We start from the raw sequence: 20,282 nt of genomic DNA, 5'->3' as shown, positions 1-20,282 counted from the left end.
ATGAGCTTCTCCAATTATATTGAAAAGATCTACGCTAACACTCTGGCTAGCAGTAATACTGACTGAAAGATTAGCATAACCAAACCTACTTGGAAACCCCCTACATATCCTTACCTCTCAATTAACTATGATGTTTCCTTTGATATTAACACAGGACTAATAGGAATTTCTCTCATTCTGCGTGATTATGCAGGTAACTGGTGGGGTTGCAAATCCAAATGTTATGCATGAATAAGGAACTCAGAACAGGCAGAATGTCTAGCTTTCTTTGAAGCAGTCAGTTGGAGTCTAGATTTGCAGCATACCCACATCGTTCTTGAAACTGATCTACAAGGGATTGAAGGTTACATAAACAAATCTGCACCAGTCATAGCTTGGGAGAATGAAGTCATTCTGTTAGACGCCATAGAGAATCTTAAATCTATCCCATACTGGGAGTGTAATTTCGTTTCTAGAGGCTGTAATAAGCCCGCTGATAAACTAACAAAGTTCAGCAGGAAGTTTGGTATCACTAAGGTGTGGTTAGATAAACCACCTGGCATTATTACAAGTCATCTATTGTTAGACTTTGAAAGTATTTCAAGTTAATAAAATTTCTCTTTGGCATCAAAAAAAAATTCATCCTCTCCAAATAGATATATTTGTGGAGGCAGTTCCCAAAAACAATTATGAAAATCCATTTACCAAAGTTTATGACAGTGCATCCAACTCTTATGAACTTCGTAGGGACATGGTGCGGAAATTTTCAAGGAGTTTTCTTCACTGTAACAGTACTATGAAACGAGGCCGAGTATTTAGTTGGCGCATATTTGTGAACATGATTTTGAAGAAAAAATTATGTTGTTCTGAATGGTTAGTAGTTCCCATGCATAATTCAAGATCGAGTTGTGTTTCTAGTGGAAGCTTTCTCCGACTTGTCATTTTCAGCGTAAACTCGATGCGAGTTTTGTCACAGTGGGGAAGCCTGATACGGGACGTATATTTGGGATTTACGTGCATTTGAAGATATGACAGATATCTTGGATATATCTTCGGTTTAGAGCTTCTCCAATGGTGAATGTGAATATTTAATATGTGGCATCACTTCTAAGACATCCTTTGAGCATAAAATCCTAAATATTAGGAAAAATAAAGTTCTATCTCCAACCCATAAAATTTTCTAGGCCTATTTTGCGTTTCCTCCCCTTTAAAGATCGCTAATTAGCGTTTCCTCCCCAAATAGATTGAAATTAGCGTTTCCTCCTATCGTTACATTTTCCATCTATTACTCGGTTAGCTGAGTCAGCAGGAGTATATACGTGGCAAAAATATATGCGTGTAATAAAAAAATCCCTAAATACCCTTATCCTCTTCGCCGAGATAAACCATACTATTAACATTAGTTCTTCCTCACTGTCACAGCCAACCTCAATTTTCATTTCGTTCCCTGACTCTCATTGTCGCACAACACCAAATCGAACCCATCTGGTAATTCATTTTAACCTCCATCTCCATAAACCTAATTTCTTAAATCTACCAACGAACAAGAACCTTAATTGCCAAATCCATGACAATCTATTTCTCACTTTAGCAGCAACCAACCCTAGTTTCAATTTCTTCTCACGTACAACTTCAAATATCATCAAAACTATCACTATCCGGTGAAAAATCAGAGGCATCGTCAAGAACCAAAACCAACAGAAAACTCGATCTCAGCAACCCATTTCACTCCCCTCATCTCATCAACGACGACTACCAACATAAACCATCAATTTTTCAATATCTTCAATGGTAGAATCGATAGCTTCTTTCTCCAATTTCTCGTTGGTTTCACATCTGAATTTAAATTCAAAACACGACCCCAACACTAAACCCTTGACATGACCATCTTTAATTCATCATTTCGAATCATTCAATGCCATTACCAAGTCGCTTCATAAAAACCATCATATCCCCTATTTTATAACAATCAAATCCATTTACTCTCTTCCATTGTTCTCATCTTGAAACTGAAATTGAGTATGAAAAGAAGCAGCTGCTGCTGCAATTGTTGTCGACAAAACAGATCGAGAAACAGACAGAGTAATTGAGAAAACTTAAAGGGGATTTAAGAGCATGGAGATGTTGTTCGAATTTGTGAGACATGACAGAGATGATGTTCAAAAAATAAAAAGTAGAATCAAGACCTGTTGGTGCAATCGATTAAAAAAAGATGGGTTTATCTCGAAATCATGTTTCGAGCAAATTCAGTGAGTGATGGATGTTGGCATTAACAAGGGTGATGTGGTTTGGCTGATTTAAGGAATTTGAGAGTAATCGAATGGGTAATTGAAGATGTGTTAAACGATTGGAGAGAATCATTGTTGTTGTTGGTAAAGAAGATGGATTTGATCTGCAGGAATGTGTTTATGCTGATGTTCATGAGTTTCGAACGAAGAAAGGGTTTGAATCTGGAAGTTCGCGGGGTTGAGTTGTGGGTGTACTGCAATTGAGAAACGAGACTGTGTATGAGATATATTTTGTTTTAGTTGAGGGTATTTTGGGAAGATCATGAAACACGTGTACAATCTATGCCACGCGTGTACAGGTGCTGACTCAGCTAACCGAGTAATGGATGGAAAATGTAACAATAGGAGGAAACGCTAATTTCAATCTTTTTGGGGAGGAAACGCTAATTAGCGATCTTTAAAGGGGAGGAAACGCAAAATAGACCAATTTTCTATTATTTGTTTACTTATTTGTAGGCATATAATTGGTTAAAATCCCATCCATTTTTATTTTTCAATGACTAATTTTATTAATAAAAGTGTGACTAGGATGGGAAGACATCCTCTAAGTGAATGTCTAAAACTAGAGGTTCACCTAGAGAATGTCTAACTTTTTTTTTGCCACATCATCTTCACATCAATGGGTTGGAGATGTTTTTTTTATAAATATTGTTGTGGATCCTACGTGGATTATGACTTTTTCCTTCACACACATTCCATTGGAGAGGCTCTTAGTGTTTAGTTTATTAGGATTCGCTTTGAATTTGTTAGTTGGTTAGTTTCCTAGTCAAATAAGATAGAGAACTTTAAAGATAAGTATCTTTGAGAGTCAAGTTGTTAGGATAAACTTCACATCACACGTATGTGAAGTTCTGGTCAGTCGATGGTTATAAATAGTTTTTTCTTTCTGTTTGTCAGGTAGCTTACGAGCTCGTTATCTTGATTAAAACTATTGTTTCAGTTATTGGTTTAACACCATTTAAGTTTGTTTTAACTCTTGGATTAGAGTTTCTCCTGGATTGGAGTGTTTTCTTATCATCACCTTAAGGAGTGGATTCTCCTTGTCATTTTATCGCTTCCGCTTGTGCCATATTATTAGTGATTTTGGTTATGGTAAACCTAGATTTATCCATGAAGTACACAAGATGCACCTGAGTGCATAATGTATAATTCTGACGGGAAATAGGTTTTGGATGGTTGCACCCGAGTGCATAATGTGTATTTTTTTATTCATATAGGAAAAATATTTTGGCCCGGTTGCACATTCTTATAGAAAATAAATTTGGTCAGAGTTGCACCTGGGTGCATAATGCATATTCTTATAGAAAATAAATTTTGACCAAGTTGCACCTGGGTGCATAATGCATACCGACCTGGGTGTATAATGTATTCGGCTTGACTTAAAATTAAAGTTTTTTTCTTCGAATTTCATATCAACAATGGATGTTGTTTTGTAGAGATTTTCGAGCACTTTCCAAAAATATAAATTTTATTAAAATCCGACCTATATCTCGAAAGTTAAGACTTTTCTCGCAATTAACTTTATATTGGAGAGAAAAAATAAATAAGAGAGAGAAAAGGGACATGATAAAGAATAAAGTTTAAATTAAAAGATATGTATGACTAAATTTGTTTATGTCTTTTTCACCTAGACCCATCATTTGTTTGTCTATTACTCTCATACTTTACAGGTTTTGGTCATATGACCCATTTTCCCGAAAGAAAAGTATCCGGAAAAAATAGATCTAACTTCGTTGGATTTATTATTGTTTTTAGTCGGTGAAAATTGAATGTTTGTCTTTTGTTTCTTGAAGTCTCGAATGTTTAGCTAGATGCTCTCTGTGAAAATGGGCTATTCGAACTGAGATTCCTCCCTCCATCGTGTACACATGAAGTGCTTGAGAAGAATCAGAACAATATTGTTTATTAATGATTGTTCTTCTTAGTTTATTTTTATGTACATCGACAAGACAAAAACATAGTACATGACAAACTCAGAAGGTATCTTGTGTAGCTGTAGCAACGACAAATCGAAAGAAAAAAAAATGAACACTGAAGTTTAAATATAAGTTTTGCTCGGGTGCGATGTTGGATGTCTTGTGTATACAAATGCTTTTAAATCTTCGAAATAGTGTTCCGGTGAATGCCATGACCTGGAGATAGAAATTGCACGCATCAACAATAATGGATCAATAGCTTGGAACATGCGTGTTTGTATTATCATTTTTCTAAAACGAATAAGCAATCAATAAGTGGCCTACACTGTGTACAATCTCTTAATTGATCTGCATATGCATATCCTACGGAAAGACAAAGAATGATTTGTGGTTGTAATAAGAAAAACAAGAAAGATGAAGTTAAAATAGAAAAATGAACATCCCTTGTATATTTTGTTTGTTTTTTTAACTTCAAAAGTTATACAGTATTGGAAAGAAAAAATATGTACAACAAGTGTAGCCGACCGCAAAAAGAATGAGCAGCTTACACCTTTCCCATTGATTCGAAGTTTGAGAATACATTACCAAAGATGCCAGAAGTAGATGTCTACAAGATTAATGTCTGCTTAATCAAAGTCAAAATCTCATCCAAAGACCTGCACATTGCTCCATGTAAGCGCATGTTCCATTCCTTCCATGTTTTGTTTCCCACATTATGGCATATCGGATAGAGGCCAAACTGTCTTGCAAGTTACAAATACCATCCAGGTTTTTGGCAATCCAAGTTTCCAGTTGTTTCCTTTTGAAACTGGAAATCCATCCTTGTAAAGATTTATCGAATTAAACAGTCTAGGATATTTGAATTTGAATGGCTGATTACGTAACCTTGCTGCAAGTCAGAACTAGCTTTCAAAATCAACATCCACATACTTCTCTCCATTGCTATTTTTGGCACATACTCTCTAAAGAAGTACTAATGAGCATAATGTTACCTTCTTTAGTTAAGAGTTTGTGTTCCTAGAGAGCAAGCTCTGCCTCCATCTTTGCAACTGCAGAATCCCGTACTACAACGGTACGACTAGTTGTGCCAACTGGCATGCTAAGTAGAGGATGTATTTTGTATCCAAACTTCATTGCCAAATTCCGAAAATGATAACATTACTGACCCAAAATCCCGAAAATAAAATCCCGAGTGAAATAGATAGCTGGACCCATTCCAAATGTTTATCCAAACTGAATGCTTAGAGGGCTTCCCAGATGCCGTCTGATTCCCTTTTGGGATTTTTGTTCGGGACATTCGGCGGTAGGTGTACCATCTCTCGCCAAATTATTAATAATTTTTTTTTTTGATACTATAATTGTTAATAATGTCGTCTGCACATATTGTGTTTGGAAGAAAAAAAAGATCGGTTTTGCTATTTCCCTCACGCTTAACAGCACTACTCACTGCTCAGCTGACGTGTCGTAACAGGTGTAATAAAACGTGGGAGAGAGAAAAGTACTCGGTCATTTCGTTCTGTCGATTTGACAATCTATTTTTTTTTCTCTTTCTAATCTGTGCTGAAAATTGGGCGGGAAAAATCTAATTTGGGAATTTGAAATCAGATTTGAAATGTGTTTTAAACTAAATTTTGGTGAACTTTTTCACCAGAACACTATTGTTTCTATGAGAGGTTGAGAAATCCACGAAAAGCTTTTACCAAGATGCATATTGGAGAAGTAGGAGAATCTTCCAATGTCAAGAACACGGTTAGTATAACCATTCTAAAAACAAGTAATTCTTCTCTTATTTGAAAAATAAACTAAATTCAATTATGGGGATTATTATGCTCAAGTTTTAGTTTCGGAGATTTTATTCTCAGTATTGTGGAACAACGCATTTCCTACTAACTAATATGATACAGAACATGCCTATTAGTTGTTTGATAAAATGTCTGAGTGACTAAAAGTATTTTGGTTTATTTTATATGGTATTGATTATCTTAGTTGATGCAAGAGGAGACTTTTGAAAAGTCAGATTGCATTGATATTAGTGGAATCGAACCTAGTATACAACATGCTCTTAGTATGGGGTTTGAGTCTATAGATGATGCATGGGAGTTTTACACGGCATTTGGGAAAGTGTCTGGATTTCCAGTAGTGAAATGCACATCCATGAAGAATGCCGCAGGGTGTATAAGAAGCTACAAGTTTACTTGTGCTCGAGAAGGTAAGTGTAATTCCGTCTCTGAAAATCCTTTAAGGCCTCAAGCTACAATAAAATGTGGTTGTCAAGCCAAGCTAGTGTTACGGTGAGATTGCCTAGTTGGTTATGTAATCAGCCAGCTCAATTTGCAGCACAATCATGAACTGAAACCGGAAAACGCTAGACATTTTCTTTGTAATCGCTTCATTAATTCCCGGGTAAAGAACCAACTTGATCTTCTTGATCAATCTGGTATTAGGTTGTGTAAAAGTTATGGTGTTTGTGTAAATGAAGCCGGCGGTTATGAGAATATGACTTGTTCTCAAAAAGATTGTAGAAATCTAATTGATAAGTTGCGAAATTCACAGCTAGGAGAAGGAGATGCAGTTGCCATTTTAAGTTATTTTACAAAGATGGGTTCACAAGACTCGGGATTTTATTCAAGTGTTGATATAGATGATATTGGTCGTTTGAGAAGCCTGTTTTGGGCAGATGGTAGGTCAAGAGAAGAATATAAAGAGTTTGGTGAGGTTATTTCTTTTGACACCACATACTTGGTGAACCGATATGATATGCCATCTGCTCCATTTTTTGGGGTAAACCACCATGGAGAATCAATATTATTTGGATGTGGGTTGGTAGTATATGAAGATACAGACTCTTTTATATGGTTATTTTCCAAGTCGCTCGATTGTATGTCCAGATGTGCTCCTCCTGCAATCATAACTGACCAAGCCAAGGCTATGCAAAATGCCATAGAGATAGTCTTCCCAAATAGTAGACATAGGTGGTGCATATGGCATGTGATGAAAAAATTACCGGAGAAGTTTAAAAGTCATCGTAATTATTTGCGCATTACATATACAATGAAAAAGATTGTTTATAATTCTAAATATCCGTCAGAGTTTGAAACAAAATGGATGGAGATGTAATAAAATTATGAATTGTGTGATAATGAATGGCTTAAAACACTATATGAAGAAAGGCATCGTTGGATACCTTGTAATCTAAATGATTGTTTTTGGACTGGAATGCATTCTACACAAAGAAGCGAGAGTATGAACTCATTCTTTGATGGATACCTTGGTCCAAAAACAACTATGAAACAATTTTTGTGGAGCAATATGAGCGTGCAACAAGGGTTAAGGTAGATATGTTACTAATTTATCGTCGTGGTTGCATAGGATTTCAATGGAAGATATATTACTAATTTGTCGTTGTGGTTGTTGTAGGATTTCAGTGGAGAAATTTTATTTCATATGCAAGAGTCTGCATCAGTGTTTCCGCCTAATGCCCCTAATTTGCAGATGTTTAAAGGGTAAACGAAGTAAATGTATACCTCAATTTGGCAGTAAAACTACCAAACTGCATTTTGTACATGTAATTGTGGATTGAATGCTTAAAATTTTCTATTTTTTTGAAGACCTGCGGCTTCTTCTTTTTTGGTAAATGAAGACCTTTGGCTTGTTCTTTTTTGGTAAATATGCGACTTGTTTTGTTCTGTAAGTTGTCGCTGTAATTATGTAAAATAGTATACATAATCTACTTCTGCTTAATGTAATTCACTTCTGTTTTTTGGAAGTTCCCTGTAATTAGATGTAAGTTCAAGAAGCAGCTATATAAAAAACTTTGAATTTTAAAAAACTTACTAAAAGTCTACAATCATAATTATATTAAAAACTGATGCAAAGTTTACAATTCAGGATTAAAATTACCATAAAGGAATTTGATTGTTAATCACAATCTTATATTTAGGCAAAGAACAAACTACTTAGCATACACATCTTATTGAAGCATATTTCTAACATCTTTTTGATCAAATATAAGTTTCTCATATCCAGCTGCTTGGACCACTAATGCATGAAAGCTTTTGTGGGTTCTGATTTCTGTCTTCAGCTTTACCTTATTAAATTCCACTCCAACTTTCCGACATTTTGTAACTTCAACAACTTCTGATTTCTGGTCTTCGTTGTTAATGACATCTAAAATCTCAACATCTTGACATTCAGTAATTTTGCACACACCTACATCCATATCTGCATATTATCATACAAGGATTCAGAGACAGACTTGGAATAGCAATAAGAGTTACCAAACAATAAATATCTAGATTCAGAATTAGCTCAAGAGATCACAACAAATTGCACTGGTTTTTCTTTCCACAAATATCTAGACTTGAACACAAATACACATTTAAGTAAATCGCTCCAAGATATGGATGTGACAGATTATCGAACACTTCATGTGCACTTCAAATAAGTCATTTTTACAATTACCAGTAAAAGCATACTATCACTAAAACAAGCTAAAATTCTTTCTTCACAACAAATTATCGAACACTTCATGTGCACTTACAATATTTCAAATTTTCACATAAAAACATAGACATGATTCAATTGAATATTTACTTTAAAATTATCACTACAAATCAGAATTACAACAAACCCATCATTTTACAAAATAAAATTTTTATAGAAAAACACCAAACTATCTCATATAAATCAAAGTAGAAAAATATACAAATAAACAGAGAAATGAAAAACATTACCCTATAAGATTACCCTTAAGTGAGTTAAGAAACCCAACTCTTCTTTTTCGAATTCCATGATGACTAAAGTAAAAACGATACCTAAATTCTTCTGTATTGTATATGGACTACACAATACAAATTCTGATTGCAAATCAAATACAAGATATGAATCTAAGAATATCGATAATCGATGTAATCACTTACTAATTTCAATTATTCAGGGTATCTGGCAATGGTTTTAGGTCCAACTTAGGAGGCTCTTCTAACAAAGGAATGAGGGTAGACTTAGAAACTGGTAGTGGTTCGAACTTAGGTTTCCATCTGTTACTAATGTCTAACAAAGGGGTTGAATCTAACAAAGCATTCACCTCATTAATCACATTATCATCATCGAAATCAATCCCAAAGTGAGCTAGGAATTTCTCTAACGGATCTTCTAACAAAGTGTTTGGTAATGGCTCCTCAACTAATGTTCATATCATGTTTACCTCTTCTATGCTCGATTCATCTAGTTCAGAGGGTAACTTACTAATATGAAAGACGTTCAGCTCAATAGTCATATTACCAAAAGACAAGTTCATAATACCAGTTCGACAATTAATGATCGCATTGGATGTTGCTAAAAATGGGCGACCTAAAATCACTAGTATCTGGTTCTCTGGGTCAGGGATAGGTTGGGTATCTAGGATAACAAAATCCACTAGATAAATAAACTTGTCGACCTCAATAAGAACATCCTCGATCACACCACGAGGAATTTTAACGGACCTATCAGCTAACTGAAGTGTCATCTGGGTAGGTTTCATATCACCAAGTCCTAGCTTGAGGTACATGGTATGGAAGTAAATTCACACTGGCTCCTAAGTCAAGCAAAGTTTTCTCAACACGGTATTTACCTATTGTGCAAGAAATGGTAGGGGACCCTGGGTATTTATACTTAGGAGTAGTGGTATTCTGAATAATGGAACTCACGTGACTAGCTAGGAAGGCTTTCTTTTGGACACTAAGCTTACGCTTTCGTGTACACAAGTCCTTAAGAAACTTAGCATAAGCGGGAATCTGCTTAATCGCATCCAACAATGGTAGGTTGATAGTAACCTGCTTAAAAACCTCCAATATATCATTAAATTTCGACTCGCTCTTAGTTGGAACTAGCAGCTGGGGAAACGGGGCTCTGGGAACAAAACCGGGCTCAACAGGACCCTCATTGGTCTCTTTAGAGACTCTATCAGTCTCCTCATTTTCTGGCTCAGAAGGGTGAACTACAACATGTTCACTATCAGGCATGGCAACCTTATTGTCAACTTTTTTTCCACTCCTAAGGGTTGTAATAGAGTTCACATAATTGTACGATTTCTCTGCTTTAGGATTGGGTTGAGTTTGACTAGGAAACTTACCTTTTTCCCTCAAAGATTCATTTATCTGACTAACCTGGTTTTTTAACTCGGAAATAGCTTGGGAGTTAGCATAACCTATATTTTTACTTACTTCTATCCCTTGAGTAACCATTAGGTTGATCTTATCAGAGTTTTTAATAAACGAGGCTAGAGTGTCTTCTAAACTTGTGATTTATTTATCCGAAGGGTTCTGAAACTAGGGTTGACCTGAGGAGTTCTTAGCATAACCAAAACCTGAGGGAGGCTGAGAATTACTAGACTGACCTTGATTCTGGCCCTTAGACCAAGAAAAATTAGGATGGTTTCTCCAACCAGGGTTGTAGGTTTCTGAGTATGGGTCAAACTTCTGACGGTTCTCAAACCTAGCGTTGTTATAGACAACATGGGCTTGTTCTTCACTAACATGACCTTCCCAAAACGAGTTATTGGGCTCTACTCCACAACTAGAGACTTGAGAGGCTCTAATCCTATCATCAGGTTCAACAAGAGACCTATAATTAGGCTGATTCAATTCCAAAGCTTCTAACCTTCTAGACAAAGCAGCAAACTTAGCTTCTGACTCGAAGCTTGTATCTACCACATTGGTGCTACTTCTATTTACCAAGAGTCTTTTAGGGGGTTCAACACAAGACTCCCACTGTTGGGATTTTTCAGCAATAGCTCATAAGAAGGTAAAAGCATCATCAGCATTTTTACTGATGAACTCACCAGCATTTTTACTGATGAACTCACCAGCGCACATAGACTCGACCATGGCTTTGGTCGAATAGTCTAAACCATTATAAATAATCTCAACAAGTTTCATCTTGTCAAATCCATGGTGAGGATACTGGGATAGGAGATCATTGAATCTCTCTAAAAACCTATAAAGAGGTTCTCCCTCTTGTTGCACACTAGCACTAATTTTCTGCCTAACAACTGTAGTTTTATGCTTAGGGTAGAATTTCATATAGAAAGCAGCAACAAGTTCCTGCCATGTGTTCAATGGACTCAGGTGGTAGGTTGTTCAGCCATGTCTTGGCTTTATCTCTCAAGGAAAATGGAAACATCTTAAGTCTCAAAACTTCATCAGTGAGGTCTTTTATTCTAACTGTCCCACATATTTCCTCAAAGTCCCTAATATGAAAATAAGGGTTTTCATATTTTCCTAAGAACATAGGGATCATCTGAAGAATACTAGGTTTTATCTCGAAATTATCCGCACTGGCTGGCAATTTAATGCACGAAGCTCGGTTGGTCCTAGTTGGGAACATGTAATCTTTCAAAGTTGTCATCGCTGGCACAGTTGAAGTACTAGGGGTACCTTCCTCACGAAGAGACAGATTCTCAAAACTAAAGTTTCCAAAAACGGGGCTCTCAAAAGAAGAGTCTTCGAGCTCCCCGCTTTCACAAGAAGAACTTCTAGGCTCGTCACTAATCAAACGGCCAAAAGTATTTCTTTTCCAAGCCCTTTCGGGCATACACTAGAAAAACAAAAGAAAAAGAAAAGTCCTAAAAGGAAGGGAAGTTCTATGCAAACACAAACAAGGCTGACCCCACCACAGCAAACCTACTGATTTCTAGCAAACAAAAAGCATGATGACTCCACTTAGATTGTTTCTAGACCAGCTTCTAATCCTTCGAATGGGAATTCGTTACAATTTGAGAAAACCCCTCTGGAATCAATCCGAGTCAAAGTAAGTTGAATAGAGGCGAGGGAAGCTGCATAGAACTTTGATACCCAAGGCCTTACCGCATTCCAAGGCGGCGCAGTCACGCATTCAACTCACAGAAACCATCCAGAACTTCGAAGTATGCTCAAAAGAGTAACCAATATTTTTCGAACGACTTTCCTATTAAGCTCTTTACCCTATAGGTATCTTTCTATTCCAAATTTTAGGTTTAGGTTCGCGTTTGGTTTTGGTTTTGTTTTCCTAAGGCGGGCAAGAAGAGAACGGTGATGAAATCCGAACCCTTATCTTGTATGGCCAGTCCTTGCCCTTTACTAGGAAATTAAAGCAGCCGTTTTCAAGTCCTCAGCATATATGCAAACGAAGGAATACAGTAACTCGCCAAACTTACCTCCCGTTCCAGACGGGGGATGAACCGCTGAAGTCGACTCGGGCCACAACTCCGATGTCGTGTACGAACCCGAGGGGCCGAGGTGATATCGTAATCACCGTCCTTCTCTGCAAACAGTTTAATATTTAATACTATCCTTCTTTAGAGTTTAAAAATAAAAGAATGTCCAAATGTCCAAGTCCAAAGTCCAAAAGAAAAGGAAAGTCTAAAAAAATATAATAATAAAAAAAAAGAGAAAAAAAAATGTCTCTCTTTTTTTTTAATAAAAACAAAAAAAAATTCTTCTTTCGCTCCTTTCGCTTTGTCTTTTACTCCAAGTCTTTAAGTATTCACCAAAGCTTTGGCAAAATTTTCTTTCGCTCCCAATTCCAAAATCTGTAAGGAAAAGACAAAAACCCAAAAACGTAAAGAAGAACAAATAAAATAAAAAGAAATAAAAACCTAAAAAAAAATATCTAAAACCTCTAGCCTAAAGACAAGTCCGCGTCGGCGGCGCCAAAAATTTGATGTGTTTTCAAAGTTGTTGTAGATAGTGATAAAAGGGTTGTTTTAAGACTTGTGAAGGCAATAAATTTTAGACTTAATAAAAATTTAAAAAATAAAGAAAACTTATTACAAAATTGACTTCAAGATATTAGAAAACAACCAAGACACTGATTTCACTATTACACGTGAATAAATTATGGTAAACAATCCAAAACTCTAATTATCTTTTAAGACTCTTATTTCTTAATTCACAAATAATCTGGAAAATTCTCAAAAATTAATTGTATCCCTAAGCATAGATTATCTAAACAAAGCATAACCTATCTAATTGAATCACAACTAATGAAGAAAATTTTTGCAAACAATTAAAAACTCGGCAAAAGCAGTGATTGAGTGAATTATAAATTAGAGGAAATAAATGATTACCAATTATTCATGCGTAAATAGCTTCCTCACTTCCTTGGTTGTGGGAGAAATTAGCCTCTCATCATGTTGAAAACACACTCAAAAGTTGATTTCATTTATGCTCAAAGATGGGTTTACAAATGATGAAAAGGGAGAAATATAATGAAAACCGGGTTTGTAACAGTTATATGTGTTACTGTTTCTCTAAGACCCACGGTTCTGTGTCGCTGTCACTGTTGCAGATAAGTCTGACCTAGTATCGCTGTTACTGTGCAAATAAGTCTGCCGCTCCACTGTAGCATGAACGACGGTTCTCTGTGGGTCGTTGTTCTTCGTGTGTTCTTCACCAGCAGCAACAATGGAGTTCTCTGCAACTTTGATTTCTCGCCTCTGTTGTCTTCTAAAGTCTCCCTAACTATCCCCCTGTTCATCTCTGCTATCCCAGAAACTATTTATAACCCAACAGCCTCAAAATATCACGCAATAACTTCATTGAATTCTCCATTACTCGGCATTGATGAAAACTATTCTCGGGAATATTTTTTTCCACTTTTATCTCTTCCATGCTATACAGCTACTGAATCTTCCTCATTTAACTTCTCCACGCTTCTGCAGAGACCCAGCTCAATCCAAACACGATCAGCACACGTTTAACCATGCTGTAATCCCGTGGATATCTTCTTCCGTGTACGTGCTGACCTGTTTTCTTCTCACGGATTTTTCAGCCAAATTTGATCGAAACAAACACCCATCCCAGCTTTGTTATGAGATATCACGTCTACCCATTAAGTTTCAGCCCTGTAGTCTACCCAGAACTCCTTTAAGAATCGATCGAAAGTTACACAGTTGAGAATAAAAATTTCCCGCCAAAACGAATTTTTGAAATGTTGAAGATGGTGTCCCCCTAACCAAACTGGTGGTGCAAATAGCAGGTGCCCAACTGAGGTGCCCCTTATCCAAATTGAGGGTGCCTTTAGTACTTTTCTCTGGGAGTCCAAGTAGCACTTTTTGAGCAACCTTTTCCACACAAGTGTATTTCTCCAAAAACACCTACAAACACACAAAGCATCAAAATTAGTACAAAAATCGAGCACTAACAATAGAGACATTGAGTACAATTTAGACACAAAAATGTGTCTATCAACGAGAAAGACTAACACCGACATGTGTTCTTCCGATAACCCTTCAATTGAACAGGAAACAACTGAAGAGAGTCAATTGATTCTAAACCTTGCTAGAATCCAAGCTGATAGACTTAATCGGTTAAAACATCATGTCGATGTTCTACTTGGTGTAATAAGAGATTGCAATTCCAAAGGAAACTCTGATGTTCAGTCATCGTGTACGTCTCTTGAAGCTAGTCTCAGAAAAGATGCCTTGGAAATTGAACATCGCTTGAATAAACTCTCTATTCAAGGATGCTCAAAGCAATCTAATATACCAAGTACTTCTGACACAAAAGATGGTTCATGTTCAGAAGCAAAAACAGAAACCCCTTCTTGTAAAACGGATGTCCCTGGAGTCACCATCAATCAAAAAGGCTGCAATCAAATGAAGGGAGGAAATCTTCTAACGATGGTTTTAAGGATGTACTATCTAATCATTCTGATGATCAGAAAGTATGTCTTGTCTGTGAAACAAAGAGTTCGGTTGAAACAAAAGGGAACCTCTAAGTTGAAGAAAAACTCCTTGGTTCAACTTCAACATACTTTAGATTTGATTCTTAAAGGTGTAACTGATATTTATATGTCTAAACCAATTGGTTTTCGTACCTACCCTGTGTATGTTACCAGGAAGTCAGTTCAATGAGTTCCTCAAACACTCGAGAAGGAAATAGACATCTGAATAAACATCGTCTAAAGGAAGATCGTGTGATGATCTCTGAAAATAACATTGCTCCTGTTGAGAAAGAAAGTTCAGATGAAAGAAGAAATATTGATAAATTGAGATATAATCTGAAGAAGATAATTGAAGGGTATAAAGAATTCGTCAACAAGTTGTCTTCTTCATCAAACCAAAATTCTTCTGGTAAGAACTTAAACTATGTCTCATATTTTGATGACAGTAAGTTTTATGATAATTTCTCACATAACAAGGGATCATTTCCTCGTCTCGGAAGGAAAAAGAAACTTGGCCACAAACGCAAATCTCTTGATGAGCATATTGCTCATACATGTGCTAATTAATCACAAGGTTTAAAGATCTTACCCATAAAAACCCTTTTGAGTAAGATGTGTTCATATTCAGGTATACTTTTGGCATGCGTATCTGTTAAGTTGAGCTATCTTCTTATCGTCCATAGAAAAACGATTGCAGACTTGTTGTGCTTAGAGTATTGTTTTGGTCTAAAGTTACTTCTCATTTTCTTTAGGAATTCCTCCATTGAATCTTGGTTCTTGCTACATCCAGGTTCAAAAGTTTTTTTTTTAAAAAGAAAAAAAAAGAAAAAAAAAACCATGTTTTTTATTTTTGTTGGGCTTCTTTTTTTGGGTCATGTTGTACTCGAACGGATACCCTTGTTCTGGCACGAGTCAACTGTTAAGAAAACCCTAGAATCTCTTCTCTAAGAGACCCTTATATACCAACATGTGAGTTTCAAAATTCATGTACGCATACTCTAGGTTGGTTTCTGTGTTATCAAGTATGTCTTCTTCTTCATCTTGCTATGGTGGTTTCGCAAGAGGATTCCTTGACAAAGAAGTTGTTGTCGAGTCTAATAAGAAAAGAACTCTTGTAGACGAAGATCATCCCAATGCTTTATGTTACTTTGCCTATGTCCATGAGGATGCTGAAAAGGATGATATGATTTCTGCTGAACATGTTCACGACTTTCTTAAGTACTTTGGAGAAGAAAAACAAGAGCTCATTGCTACTCTGAAAAATCTTGATGCTTTGAAAACTGAGTTGAAAAAGGTTACTACTGACCTTGGCCTCATAAAGTCATGCATCAATGATCTTCGCAAAGAGAATCACCACTCCGATGTTACAATGAATGTTGTCTTTCACAAGTTCAAAGACTCCATGACTCGTGTAGTTCATGAACCATCCATATGATCTTAGTTCGTGTTCGAAAAGTGTACTTGAGTCTGTTTTCCTTTAGCTTGTTGATTTACTATTGTTGCCTAGTATGTCTTCTTTTTGGCTTAGTTGAAAGAATAACTAGTGCTTTGAATAGCGATGATTGTGACTACACATAGCTATTATTTTCATCTTTTTGTTTTTAGGTTTTTTGGTTTAAAATTCTAAAACTATTTGGAGGATGATGATTTGCAATATTTTTGATTTTTTATATTGCAACTTGTTATGGGATATTTGTGTTTACGTCCGTGAACTTTGTTATCCCATATTTTTGTCAAAAGTAAAGTCGTTTGGTATTCATGTATTGGTTTAAGAATGAATAGACTTTTGACATATACAAAAGTTAAGCCTATATTGTCAACCCTTGACGGAAGATAGGTTAAAATCTTTTGTATCCAAGGATTATTGCTATTGTATATGCTTGTGCAAAAGAATGAATCCTTGTGTATTCCACGGTATAGATCTTCATTGACCCATCTTTTTGTATTACCGTAAGGCTCCGTGATGTGTCTTATGTTGAGCACGATACAACTAAGTTGATTATTTTTGATTAGCTTGGTTGGTTGTTCCGTAAGATACTTTATGTTGAGCATTTGTGAACTAAATTAATCATCTTGTTTGGTTATTTTGTTATTGCTCCGTAAGTTCTATTTTGTCGAGCAAAATAAATTACAATTAAACTGATTAATTTTGTGATTAGTTTGATTGTGTATTCCAATTAGATTAATTATGGAATCTCTTGTAATTAGTCTAGTTGAGTTTTCATATATTCTATGAGTTTTTCTTGTGTTGAGTATATGAACGGCTATCTTAATCATTTTCTAATGGTTATGTCATATGTTCCGTAAGTTTTCTTATGTTCAGCATAAAACAATTAAGTTGATCACCTTGTGTGTTTAATTTGATTGTGTATTCCGATTAAATTAATCATGGGTTTACTTGTGATTAATTTGATTGAGTTTTGGATATAAAAATCATTCTTATGGTTTTGGTGTCCAATAAAAATCCTTCTTTTCTTTGGAATTTAAGGTCGCTCTTGTTGTTCCCTTGGGAATGACATGACATCAAATGGGGGAGAGTTCTTTTGAACTTGTGCTTAATGGTCATATCTTGAGGGGTGTGCGGCTGTGGAATTTTAGAGGGGTTATCTTGTATCTTTAAACTCCTTGATGAATGCTATTAGCTTCGGCTATATGATTGCATCTAAATAAGATGTTGTGTGTTCTTTCTTTTTAGTCATGAAATGTCTCTTACGGAAATTTCATTATGATCTCATTCTTGTACCTTTGCTAATTTTATTGACAAAAAGGGGGAGAATTAATATGTAGTTCACACTACAAATACATATGGTTTTCGGATCATTGTGTAAGGGGGAGCGGTTTTCATGTGAGATGGAGTATTGACTAATGGGGAGTGATACATATCACCATAGTATTATTGTTGAATTTGTGATACAATTGGACTTTGACACTGTGTAATAATACTATGACACTGTATAACAATGATCGGGACCGATGCTTTTTCATTGTTATAGCTACGGATCTTCAACAACGGTGATGCTAAACTTACAACCTTTGGGATCATTGGAGTACTTGGAAGTGACGAAGATTTCGAGGAATGTTGAAGATTAGACATGTGAAATAGGAGCTAATAAAGTTTCATTATCTTTTTTGTATTCCATATGTATTGATAGTTTTGTCACTAAAATTGGCAAAGGGGAGATTGTTAGAGCATTGCTCGGTCAAACTCGCATGCGTTGCTATCTCAAGCATGTTTGTCAATGTTAGTGATCCAAACTACAAGTCTTGATTTCTAGTCTATTATATCTAAGTCTCGGACTAGGATAGTAAGTGTAGTTGAGCTCAAGGACTTCATGGAGATTCATCATACAAGTAGAAGATCTACTCAAGAAACCGGTGGAACTTCTCGACAAAAAGGTATGTGGAGACTTGAACTTATCTGTCACTCAAAAGTCTATCTATTTTATCTCATACTCTCTTTGAGACAAAAGTCGTATGCTATATATATAGACTAGATCATACACATTTGGTATTTCGATCCGGGTATACCTCGCCTATCTATATCTCGAAATATGTGTTGGTAAGCTTTTCGCTTCGAACAAGTTTATCTTTACCTAGTGACGAAAGTCATGAATGTTTCAATCACTTTGAAAATTGCTTTGACGAGAAATAGTGTAACAACTATATAACATCCTCTAAGAATGTTTCAATGATTGGAATGAGAGTTTAGATTACATAACCAATGGATTCCTTGAACCGAATTTTGCAAACTTTGTTGATCAAGAGAACCGAAAGCATGGCAAGTGCCAAGTCCGCGAACTCAGTCTGCGAACTGCCGAAGTTCTTAAACCGGAGAGTTTCTGCTGGAGTTGACAAACTACTTGCGTGAGCCAAGTCCGCGAACTCAGTCCGCGAACCAGCGTAGTTCTCGAACCCGAGAATTTCTGCTGCAGCTGTAAACTCTATCCGGTGTCTTAAGTCCGCGAACCTGAGAAGGTTATATATCTAAAGATGATTTCTGAACTTAATCTTAAAAGACTAAGGAAATGCATTTGCAAACCGTGGCTATTAAAGTTCATGAACCAATTCGAGTGAATCAAATCATCTTTGCTTCAATTGTGTCTTGTGTAGTTACATAAGACTTCCTTGCAATTGAACAACTCTCTTAACTAGTTCATTTGAGTCAATTGAACTAGTTATATATAGTAAAGAAGAACATGGTTGGTATGAAACGCTCATATGGTTAACCTCTTTGGGTAGACTATTGTTGAACCAACAATGTACACGATTGGGTGCGGTTAGAAAACCTAGAAGCGTACAGTCATATGTGTATGACAAGCTAATTTTTCGATCTAATGGTTGAGAATATTATCTTGAATCTAAATCAGGTTTTCATCTAACTGTGAATATTGATTGCTTCGTAACTAAGGAAAACCCCTAATTTGAAAGGCTATATAAAGGAGACATCTAGTATTATGCAAAACTAATACCCACACCTAACGTGTGATACTAGTTTGCGTGCTAGAGTCGATTTTCCTTTAACCTTTGATTTTCTTCTTCTAAAACCAGGTTAACAACTTAAAGACTTCATTGGGATTGTGAAGCCAAACCGATACTACTTTTATCGTAGTTGTGTGATCTGATCTTGCATCTTCTATCCTAACAGTACAATCATATTGATTGGCTTGAGATCGTGAGAGTTCTCCGATAGGCAAGATATAAAAAGTAATCACAAACATCTTCGTCTCATCGTTTGTGAATCCACGACATCTTGTTTCGCTACCATACAATTAAGATTGTTGTGAGGTGATTGATTAATCTAGGCTGTTCTTCGAGAATATAAGACCGGATTATCAATTGGTTCCTATTCCCCTTGATTATTATCAAAAGACTGAACAAAAACTTTTAGGGTTTTTTTGTGGGAGACAAATTGATCCTTTGATAGACTTGTCTGTGTGAGACAAATTTGTTTATTGTTAAAACCTGCGATTTTGGATCGTAGCAACTCTTAGTTATGGGTGAGATCATCTAAGGGAATCAAGTGCGCAGTATCCTGCTGGATCAGAGGCGGAGGGAGTACAACTGTACCTTGGATCAGTGGGAGACTGATTGGGGTTCAACTATAGTCCAGTCCAAAGTTAGCCTGGAGTATGCTAGTGTTTGTAGCGGCTTAATACAGTGTGTATCCAATCTGGACTAGGTCCCGGGGTTTTTCTGCATTTGCGGTTTCCTCCTTAACAAAATTCTGGTGTCTGTGTTATTTCTATTTCCGCATTATATTTGTTTATATAATTGAAATAATACAGGTTGTGCGTTTGAAACAATCAATTGGAAATCCGACCTTTGGTTGTTGATTGATATTGATTGATCCTTGGACATTGGTCTTTGGTACCGTCCAAGTTATTCCTTGTGTTTGATTATGGACTCGCTAATTTCT

Source organism: Papaver somniferum, unplaced genomic scaffold (genome assembly GCF_003573695.1).
Source record: "Papaver somniferum cultivar HN1 unplaced genomic scaffold, ASM357369v1 unplaced-scaffold_21, whole genome shotgun sequence".
NCBI classification, from domain to species: Eukaryota; Viridiplantae; Streptophyta; class Magnoliopsida; order Ranunculales; family Papaveraceae; genus Papaver; species Papaver somniferum.
This window is presented reverse-complemented; position numbering follows the sequence as displayed.